We start from the raw sequence: 10,905 nt of genomic DNA, 5'->3' as shown, positions 1-10,905 counted from the left end.
TTGCAAGGGCGGTTGTGGGTGGAGACGGGCTATACCAGCTGGTCAAAGTGGTCAAGCACGAGAGAAGCTTCCAAGCACGCAAGCACAAGTACCCGCTGCTGCCTGTACTGTACCAGGAAGCAAGAACGAAGATTCCTTAATCCAGGGGCAAAACGGTCATTCCCTCGCCCTAATACTTTCCCTGCCGGCTGCCGCCACCTGCACCAGTCCCTCCCTCCCCTTCCAGTCCAGTTCCAGGCCTCCAACGACTCGCGCGGCTAAGCTCTGAGCTAAACCCCCGCGGCAGAGCGAACGAGGAAAAGTTCTCCGTTTCACTTTCCCCAACGCCCCGAATCCTGCAGAAATCACCCTTTCCTTTCCGCCCCTCACCCCGCGCCGCTCGGATCCCCAGGCGAGCACGGCCTCCCGTCCCCCGGCCCGGTCCAGCGGGTTGCATGGTGCGCGGCCGCCGCTTGTGAGCCCGATCGATGGCCTCGGCGGAGGCGCGCCGCCTCGCGGTCGTGCCGCAGCTAGGTGAGCCGTCCCGTCCGCCCGCTCGCCCGCTCGCCCGCTTCCCCTCCCCCGTGATCCCGTGCGCTTTGTTTGCTCCTGATTCCTGAGGTGGGGGTGCTTCGATCTGATCTGAGTGCTTCGGTCAACGCTCCGGTCGTGGTCAACCAGGCAGACGGGAGATGCGGGTGTCGCCGAGGCGGAAGCATCTCTCCGCGTCGCGGCCGCGGGTCTGGACTCTCCTCGGAACCTATCGGGACTGAGGGTGTTTGATGCTTTGTGTTGGGCCGAGGCCATGGAAATTTTGGGGTTAAGCATGTGTTTGGTAGTTTTGGTGCACTATGGCCGGGAGTTAGGGAGTAGGGAGGGTCTTATCTATGCGCTCTCTAGTTGGATTTTCCCGGTTTTAGGAGCTCTGGCCCTGACAGTACAGGGATGAGGAAAAATTGCTTGCTATTTGCTTTTGACAGCATCCATGCTCTGACCTGCTGGAGAATTTAGCAAGGTCTGGGCTGGTTATGTTATGAGGGTCTGTCCAACTGAATCGTGCAGTATGGCGGTTTTGGGCTGCTGTTTGCATTGCACTGTTTGGAATTTGGATGCCATGGCCATGATAGCCGTTTTTGTTCATCGTTTCCAGTAACAGTGCCACTTTTGATCTGAAAGAGCCAAACAGGTTCACCTTTGCATTTTGCTAATCTTATTTATGCTTTGTGGACGACGAATTTGGGTGTGTCAAGTTGAGAGCTTATGTGTGGGTTACCTCAAAATTTGGTTTTTGTTAGGGTCAAGGTGGGGTTACAGTAACCTTCTGTTTGTCCAAAGTGGAGATCCCTTTCTGTCAAATCTTCTGTTCCTGCCTTACGTTGAGCGTGTCCGAAGCCAGCAGAAAATGGGTGTTCATTCAAGTTGTAGTCATAAGGTTCTACAAAACTCTAGTTAGTTCGTGGTACATACCACCGTGTTTTGTGGCCAAAGGTATTGCAAACTTTACCTGAATGGGCTATAAACATGTGATGTTCAGCAATTCCAACCATGACATCTGTTTTGTGAAATTTTGTGTTGTGATTTGAACATGGTTATAACCTTGATGGAGGTTCATGCCCCGTTGGAACTTCACCAAGTCAATCACAAAAAATGGTTTACCGCTCTGTTCTGAAACAATTGCATTTCACATTTTATGGATATGGATGTTTGTACATATGGAAGACTGCTGGTCACAGCCTTATCTTGACTTCATTTCTTGACTTCATTTCATGATATATGAACAGATATCGAGCAGATATTGAAGGAAGCTCAACACCGATGGTTACGCCCTGCTGAAATATGTGAAATACTGAAAAACTACAGGAACTTCCGTATTGCTCCAGAACCACCAAACAGACCACCAAGTATGACATCCGTCTTCTACGCCGAATATTGATGCAGCTTATGGGTGTTTTAGCATAAAAGTAATTAGTTTGGTAATTACCAAGTGTTCTGAAGCCCAGCTGATGATAGCCCATAGCTCTGTTACTGCCTCAATTCAGATTGCATCAAATTTATTTAGAATTTTAGATTTCCCTAAGCAATTCAATACTTCTACCTTCTGAGATCTACCTAACTTTTCAGTGTTTCTAGTTTGTTATTGCCCGTTTTATGGAGTGAGTCTGTGTTTATGAAGTCTTGTTATGTGCTTTAAAGGTGCTTAACATGTGATTTGTTAAACTAGGGTCGCAATGATTTCTAGGGTAAACCTTTGCCGCTTGCAGGTTTCTGGCACTGAACAATTCTTGTGTCAGAAAATTTGACATCCCTTTTGACCTTGTCAAAATACTTGAACTTCTCTTAAGTCCTGTGTATACATCCATATATGTGGCTGTTCAATAATATTCCAACCAAATTATCAAAAAGTTGATAGAGAGCTGCAATGGTATCACTATAATGTGCAACTTAGTGTTGATCATGATCACTAACATTTTTTATGGCATGCCTAGGTGGCTCACTTTTTTTATTTGATCGGAAAGTATTGAGATACTTCAGGAAGGATGGTCATAATTGGAGGAAGAAAAATGATCAGAAGACTGTTAAGGAAGCCCATGAACGATTGAAGGCAAGTAATTTTGGTTATCAATATCTTCTCTCTAATGATCCATTTCAATGCTGGTCAACTATTATTTTTCAATGGCAACCTGAGAATAAAAGAACCTTGATTGCTTCTGCTGGGTTTCAACTCTAGCCTACCCCAACTTGTTTGGGACTTAAAGGCTTTGTTGTTGTTGTTGTTGTTGTTGTGGCAACCTGAGAATAAAACTGAATGTTGTTCATAATGGCAGTCTGGAAGTATTGATGTGCTTCACTGTTACTATGCCCATGGGGAAGAGAATATAAACTTCCAAAGGAGGACTTACTGGATGTTGGAAGAGTAAGTTGATTGCTATGCCACAGAGTCCCTGTTGTGTGAATATAAATGCCAGTCTCTGTCATATGCGCACCAAGTTCAAATGTGTTATTATAGGCATTTATGTTGACGAAATTGAACCCAGATCTAAGCAACCTTTCTGTTTTACTTTGCAGGGACTATATGCACATTGTACTTGTGCATTATCTTGAGACAAAGGTAACACTGATTAGTGCACCCTTTTTAGTTGTACTTAGCATGGCTCTCTTTCTGCGAAGACTTTTATTTCATTGCCTAGTATGTAGAGTGAAGTGCCTTGCTAGCATATTTTTGACACATGTTCTTTTTTTCCTGTTGCGCTGCTAAATGACAAAAGCACCGTTCTTTACTTTTACACTGTTAGCTACATGAGCAAATATACACGTAAAAATGTACCATATTTTAAAAGATCTCTTGAAGTCTATATTAGAAGATCCTATGGGTCTTGTAAATTTATTAGTTCTGATGAACAGAGTCTTCATAGTTCTGATGAACAGAGTGATCAAATACTAACTGAACTATATGGGTTTGCTTCTTGCCAAACATATTTACACACATAACTCACAAAATCAATGTCTTTTGTTCATTATTGTCACATGGATAATGGATGTTATAGGTTTTGGCTTTGTGAAATCTCTGTTTTACTGCATTGCAATTTGCTAGCTCATTTGTACCGTTTTTGCATCCCAGAGAATAAACGTTTAAGGCTTTGAGCCACACCAATTCAATATTCTTGACCTTTTTTAAAGTGGCAATTTAGAAAAAGAAGTCAGTGCTGGTTTTCAAAATATGATGAGTCTGTTGCAGATAGTGGCACTATACAAACTGTTCAACTCTTATAACTAGATAAACAAGAATCCACTATGTTTCTAGCAATTCCATGGAGGTCAATGTTATAAGCTAGTTTAACTTGATAGTGAAAAATAAGTTGATACAGGTTTTATTTCAGCACTGGTTTGCTTTCATATATATTCTCAAGTTTGGTTTAAGTCCTGTTTCTTGTTTTAAACGTTGAAGAAAAAGGATTGTAGCAGGTTCTGTTGGAATAGAAGTTTTGCATCACCTATTTTGCTCTTGCAAGAAGTTGCATACAATCCCTTTTTTTCTTCTGATGATGTGAATCACTTTCAGGGTGGCAAGTCGTCTCGTGCTAGAGGAAATAACAACATTATTCAAGAAGCTGCTGTGGATAGTCCTGTAAGTCAATTACCTTCACAGACTATGGAGGGAGAGAGCTCACTTAGTGGACAGGCCTCAGAATATGAAGAGGCAGAATCAGGTAGGAAGTTTTGGCTTTTGGTCTTATGTAATGGCAAGTAAAGTACCATGCGGCTAAAATAGTTTCACTGATACATATTCCAATTATGCACAGAATATCTAAAGCAAAATTCGGTGCAGCAGATATTTATTCAGGAGGAGCCGGATACGACTCTTTCACTTGGATGCAGCAGCATGAAAATGGAACTGGACCCGTGATAGATTCTTCTGTCTTCAGCTCTTACACACCTGCTCCATCCATAGGTAATCACCACTAGAACTTGCTTTTATATTCTTTGAACCTTATTGTAGTGATTGTAATCCCTTTCGTTGCCACAAAACTGCAGGTAATTACCAGGGGCTGCATGCCACACAAAATACAAGCTTCTATCCTGTTAACCAACATAATTCTCCTCTCATTCTTAATGGATCAAGTGCCATGCTTGGAACGAATGGCCGTGCAAATCAAACTGATCTTCCATCGTGGAATTCTGTGATAGAACTGGATCATGAGCCTGTTCAAATGCCTCATCTCCAGTTTCCTGTTCCTCCTGATCAAGGTGCTACCACGGAAGGCCTGGGAGTTGATTACTTAACATTTGATGAAGTATATTCTGATGGCCTCAGTCTCAAAGATATTGGTGCCGCAGGAACTCATGGAGAGTCATATTTGCAGGTATGTTGGTCTATCATTCCGTACATTGATACTTATGAAGTTCTTAGTATCTATGATTCGATAAACCATGGTAGTCTACTGGGATAGGATATCCTTAGTCACAAGCTCATATAAGGAAAATATATAAATGTGTTTCCAATTTTATATTATAGCTGATATATTTATTGTTTGCCCCCTTCACCAATATGGAAATGAAAAAAAAACCCTGCCATCATTCATGATTTGAGAATTCAACTGTATATGTCTGTGCATGTACAAAATACTTTTGTGATTTCTATCTTTTAAACTCTCCATTTATGGTTAAAGATGGACTTTAACTGTGCACTGTACATCCACTCTACCAGCTATAACTAGTGCATTGTTGGCTTCGATTAGCTATACCCAATTTTTATAAAGCCATAGCCATTATAAATTTTAATTCATACATTTTTATCTGTTTTTATGCTAATTGTCATTGGAATCTGTATCTGTATAATTATTATGGCATTAAGTTGCTTCGTTAAGTGGTACTTAATAGAAAGATTTTTTTTTCCTTTGTTCAATAAAGAACAGTGAAAATTAGCATGCATAAGCAGCAATACTGTACTTAACTATTCTCTCTCAGTTCCTAGTTTTTTTTAGACATTTAACTGAAGTTTTTGCATTTCAGTTCTCTAGTGCTACTGGTGATTTGTCTGCAACAGAGAACAGCTTCCCACAACAAAATGATGGTTCTCTGGAGGCAGCCATTGGCTATCCATTTTTGAAGACTCAGTCATCTAATCTATCCGATATCCTAAAAGACAGCTTTAAGAAAACTGACAGTTTTACAAGATGGATGAGCAAAGAGCTTCCTGAAGTGGAAGATTCTCAAATTCACTCTAGCTCTGGGGGGTTCTGGAGCACTGAAGAAGCAAATAATATCATCGAAGCATCAAGCCGTGAGCCACTGGATCAGTTTACTGTTTCCCCGATGCTGTCGCAGGACCAGCTCTTTAGTATAGTCGATTTTGCTCCAAACTGGACATATGTGGGTTCAAAGACTAAGGTCAGTAAGTGTGAAAAGTTCATTCATATTTTTTTTCCTCTAAGCTTCAAAGCAACGCATTTGATAAGACTCTGTCCTGATGTTTCTACTTTAACTATTTTTGCACATATTCTCACAAAATGTTGCATGCTATACAGATTTTAGTTGCTGGTAACATCCTGAATGACAGTCAAATCACCGAGAGATGCAAGTGGTCATGTATGTTTGGAGAAGTTGAAGTTCCAGCAAAGATTTTAGCAGATGGTACTCTCATCTGTTATTCACCCCAGCATAAACCTGGTCGAGTACCTTTTTATATTACCGGCACCAACAGGTTGGCCTGCAGTGAAGTGCGGGAGTTTGAATTTCGACCAACTGTCTCCCCATACATGGATGCTCCTAGTCCACATGGTGAAACAAACAAAGTTTATTTCCAGATACGCCTTGACAAGTTGTTGTCCCTTGGACCAGATGAGTACCAGGCAACTGTATCTAACCCCAGCCTGGAGATGATTGACTTAAGCAAGAAGATAAGTTCACTGATGGCGAGCAATGATGAGTGGTCCAACTTGCTAAAGTTGGCTGTTGATAATGAGCCTTCTACTGCTGATCAGCAGGATCAGTTTGCTGAAAACTTGATTAAGGAAAAATTGCATGTCTGGCTTCTAAATAAAGTTGGTATGGGTGGCAAGGGACCCAGTGTGTTAGATGATGAAGGGCAGGGCGTGCTTCACTTAGCAGCTGCCCTTGGATATGATTGGGCTATAAGGCCGACACTTGCTGCTGGTGTGAATATTAATTTCAGAGATGTTCATGGGTGGACTGCACTCCATTGGGCTGCCTTTTGTGGCCGGTAAGTTAATAGGTGATATGTTATACATTTTTCTTTCTGCTTCATATATTGATCATTTGGGAATGATTTAACTTGTGATGCAGAGAGCGGACTGTAGTTGCGCTTATTGCACTGGGAGCAGCTCCTGGAGCTTTGACTGACCCAACTCCTGATTTCCCTGGAAGTACACCAGCAGATCTTGCATCAGCTAATGGTCAAAAGGGAATATCTGGTTTCTTGGCAGAATCTTCTCTGACCAGTCATCTTCAGGCCCTCAATCTGAAGGAAGCTAATATGGCTCAAATATCTGGTCTACCTGGTATTGGAGATGTTACTGAGAGAGATTCACTGCTGCCTCCAAGCGGAAGATTCATTAGGTCCTGTTCGAAATGCTGCTCAAGCTGCTGCACGGATATATCAAGTTTTCAGGGTGCAATCCTTCCAGAGAAAGCAAGCGGCTCAATATGAGGATGATAAAGGTGGAATGTCTGATGAGCGTGCCCTCTCACTCCTTTCTGTCAAGCCACCAAAGTCAGGGCAGCTTGATCCTCTGCATTCTGCTGCAACTCGCATACAGAATAAGTTCAGAGGATGGAAGGGGAGAAAGGAATTTCTTCTTATTAGGCAGCGAATTGTGAAGATCCAGGTATGTAAATGTAGTGCGTGTCTTGTGCAGTTGTGCTATTTGAGAATAATGTGCAATATCGTCAAATATCAGGATCCTTTAAATGGAAAATTGCTTTTGTTTGTCACTCATTTGTTCGAAAGACTTGGAACTTTGTTGTCTGTTTGCCACTTAGTACTGATGTAAATTTCCTAATTCAAAGGTGCCTACCTGCTAACTCAACTTACTTTTTGGTTATTAGTGGCTAATTGTCAGTATGGCAACATAGTGGGATAGTGTTTACTTTAGTATGCTTTATTACTGCACTGTGTATTTATCTGTATTGTAGTGTGCACTTTGTGTCTTTGTCCTATTTGAGAATGGTGCGCAATATTTTTAATTGTCTGCTAGGCTGTAGGTCATCCTTTGACTGAGCTTTTTTTAACTTTTTTTTTCGTTTGATGGCTCATAGGCTCATGTGCGTGGTCACCAAGTGAGGAAGCATTATCGGAAAATAGTTTGGTCTGTTGGGATCGTGGAGAAAATTATATTGCGTTGGAGGCGTAGAGGGGCTGGGTTACGTGGGTTTCGGTCTACAGAAGGTTCAGTTGAGAGCAGTAGTGGCGGAACAAGTAGCAGTTCAATCCAAGATAAGCCTTCTGGGGATGAATACGATTTTCTGCAAGAAGGACGAAAACAGACTGAAGAACGGCTCCAGAAAGCTCTTGCGAGAGTGAAGTCCATGTCTCAATACCCGGAAGCAAGAGATCAGTACCAGAGGATTTTGACTGTCGTGTCAAAAATGCAGGAGTCTCAGGTCTCAGATCAGTACCCTGGTTTATTCTTGGAAATTGTTGACTATATTTGACCATGAACTATTTTCCTTCCTGTTGATTTCTAATCCAAATGAGAGGTGAATACCAGTACTGAAACACTGATTACCGTTTTTGGCTGCTTGTATGACAGGCTATGCAAGAAAAGATGCTGGAGGAGTCAGCAGAGATGGACTTCATGAGTGAATTCAAGGAATTGTGGGATGACGATACACCTATCCCTGGTTATTTTTAGTGTTCAAACCTAATTTGTTGGATTTCTCTGTAGATTGCCCCGCTTTGTCTTGAGTGGTACTGAATTGATGGCACACATGGCTGATACCCAAAGTAGCGTAGCTGGAGCATGACCTGACATGCTTGGATTTGGACTTAGATGTGGTATTTGTTTTGCCTTATGTACAGTAGATGTTATCTACATTTGAAGGAGCATTGTATTTACTGTGTGAAATCGGTGTAAAGAGTTTGACATTAGAGATCTTACCAGATGACTTAACGGTTGCATGTGTCGCGTGCAGTGAAGCAATTAGGAATGAGATTTTTTGCACGGGTCATGGCCTCGGCCCCGTCTCTGTTGCTTAGGCAAGGCTCCACCATGATGGCCTCACCAGCGTTGCAAACGGGACAACTTGTGACGGCCTGTCCTGTTTTTGGAGGGGATTACGCGGCAGTCTGCATGACGCAGCGAGCTGCTGCGGGCTCATACAGTCATGCCGCGGGTGCGTGAGCCCCAGCATGAAGCCGAGCAGTTTAGTGCGTGTTTGGTTTCGCACGCCTCAGCCAGCATCGCAGAACCTGATTGGTTGCCTGGACGCGCGAGCTGGCCCTGCACCACTGCTCTCATGTAGCTTGCGCCGGCCTGCCTTGGCGGAAACAATTAACAATCGACGGCAGACCATACAGTAGACCATAAAAATGATTTCCTCCCCCCACCTATGCACCAAATTGAGTCTAATTCAATTATATTTTGGGGCCAAACAGCAGACCATACAGTAGACATGCATTAAAAGCCAAAATTATTGACATCAGCACATATCATGTACTTTTTGAGGTTAAAAAATATAATATCTCCTAAACCAAGTATCCTAATTAAAATCCGATTGCACCATCGTGTTCCTTATGATAAACTCTTTAAAACAAGACCCCACATGGATATAGTTCGATAAATTTTTTTAACGAACATTTATCTCATGATAAACCTATATTAGATGAAAATCGTAGAACATCACATTAACACTATATGAACATCGCAGAAAATAGCATAGAACATCACATTAACACTATATGAACATCGCAGAAAATAGCATAGAACATCGTATGTATACTACACGAACATCATATATATCATGAAATATAAAAAAAATAAAAAATAAAAATAAAGACGACACGAACATCGCAAAAATATTGCATATAATATCAAATGTATACTACGCGAACATCATAAATACATCGTAGAACATCATATTAAGACTACACGAATATCGCTAAATATAGCATAGAACATCATATGTATACTACGCAAACATCATATCACAAATACATCGTAGAACATCATATTAAGACTACATGAACATCGCTACATATAGATAGAACATCATATGTATACTACGGAACATCACAAATATCATGAAAATATAAAAATAAAATAACAAAATTAGTGAAGTAATTAATTAAAGTCAAATAAAAGAAGAAAATGCTACCGAATATTACACAAAAATGTCCAGGAACATTCAATGTATTCTCACCAAATATCACAAAATACATCGTAGAACATCACATTTTTACTCGTGGACATTAAAAATACATTATAGAACATTACACGTATACTACATGAATATCGCGTGTATCTATAAATAAAGAAAAGTGAAACATAAAATTATAAATTGAAAAAAGAAAAGAAAAATAAATGAATGAAAGCAAAGAAAAAGAGAAAAGAAAACATACAATAAAAATGAAAATAGAAAAACAAAACAAAAATAATAATAAAAGACCAAAAAATGAAAAATGAAAGAAAACAAAAAAGAAATAGAAGAAAAAGAAAAAAGGAATAAAAGATGAAGAGAAAGAAAAATAAAAAAGAATAAAAGATGACAAGAATAATAGAACACAACAAAACATAAAAAAAAGAAAATAAAAAGGAGAAAGAAATAGTAGAAAGGAAAGAAAAAGAAAGAGGAAAAAAGAAACAGTAGAAAAAAAAGGAAAAAGAAACGACGGAAACGGAAACCATCGTCGTACACCTTCGCTGAGCGAAATGACGGAAACCATCGTCGTACATACCTTGGGTTGGGCACATACAATGGAAACCATCGTCATACGTATGAGATCACGTCCGAAGAAAAAAACGAGCACGGAGGTGGCCGAATTTTTTATTTTTTTCCTTTTTTTTTTGAAAGTTTTTCACAAATATGTCTCTAGAGGTATCCTTTCAAAATCTGTACCCTTAACTCTGGCGCCATCGTTGGTGGCGCCGAGGTTACATATCTCGGCGTTATAGGGTTTGGTGCCTAGGTCAGGGCCACGTTGGCGGCGTGGACGCTGACATAGCAGCCATCTCGGAGCCATGGATCTTAGCGCCAAGTTTGACGCCGTAGATCTTGGCGCCAAAGATCCTGGCGCCGAGGTGGTGTTTTAACCCAGCACCCAACCTTGCTGCCTTAGCTTTCTTCCTCTTCTTTTTCCTCCCTCTCGGGTTTTTTTCTCTCCCACTTCGTCCTACCTCACGAATCGACATATAAGACCTTAAAAACTTTGATTTGATCCGTAGATCTTCGAGAGCAAGGTGTCCTCGC

General features: G+C 41.1%; 1 pseudogene; it reads left to right on the top strand.

Annotated features, from left to right (window-relative positions):
* Positions 1–221: 221 nt before the first annotated feature.
* LOC136537999 (calmodulin-binding transcription activator 3-like) lies at positions 222–8,596 on the top strand (annotated as a pseudogene).
* Positions 8,597–10,905: the final 2,309 nt, after the last annotated feature.

Source organism: Miscanthus floridulus, chromosome 1 (genome assembly GCF_019320115.1).
Source record: "Miscanthus floridulus cultivar M001 chromosome 1, ASM1932011v1, whole genome shotgun sequence".
NCBI classification, from domain to species: domain Eukaryota; kingdom Viridiplantae; phylum Streptophyta; class Magnoliopsida; order Poales; family Poaceae; genus Miscanthus; species Miscanthus floridulus.
This window is presented reverse-complemented; position numbering and strand designations above follow the sequence as displayed.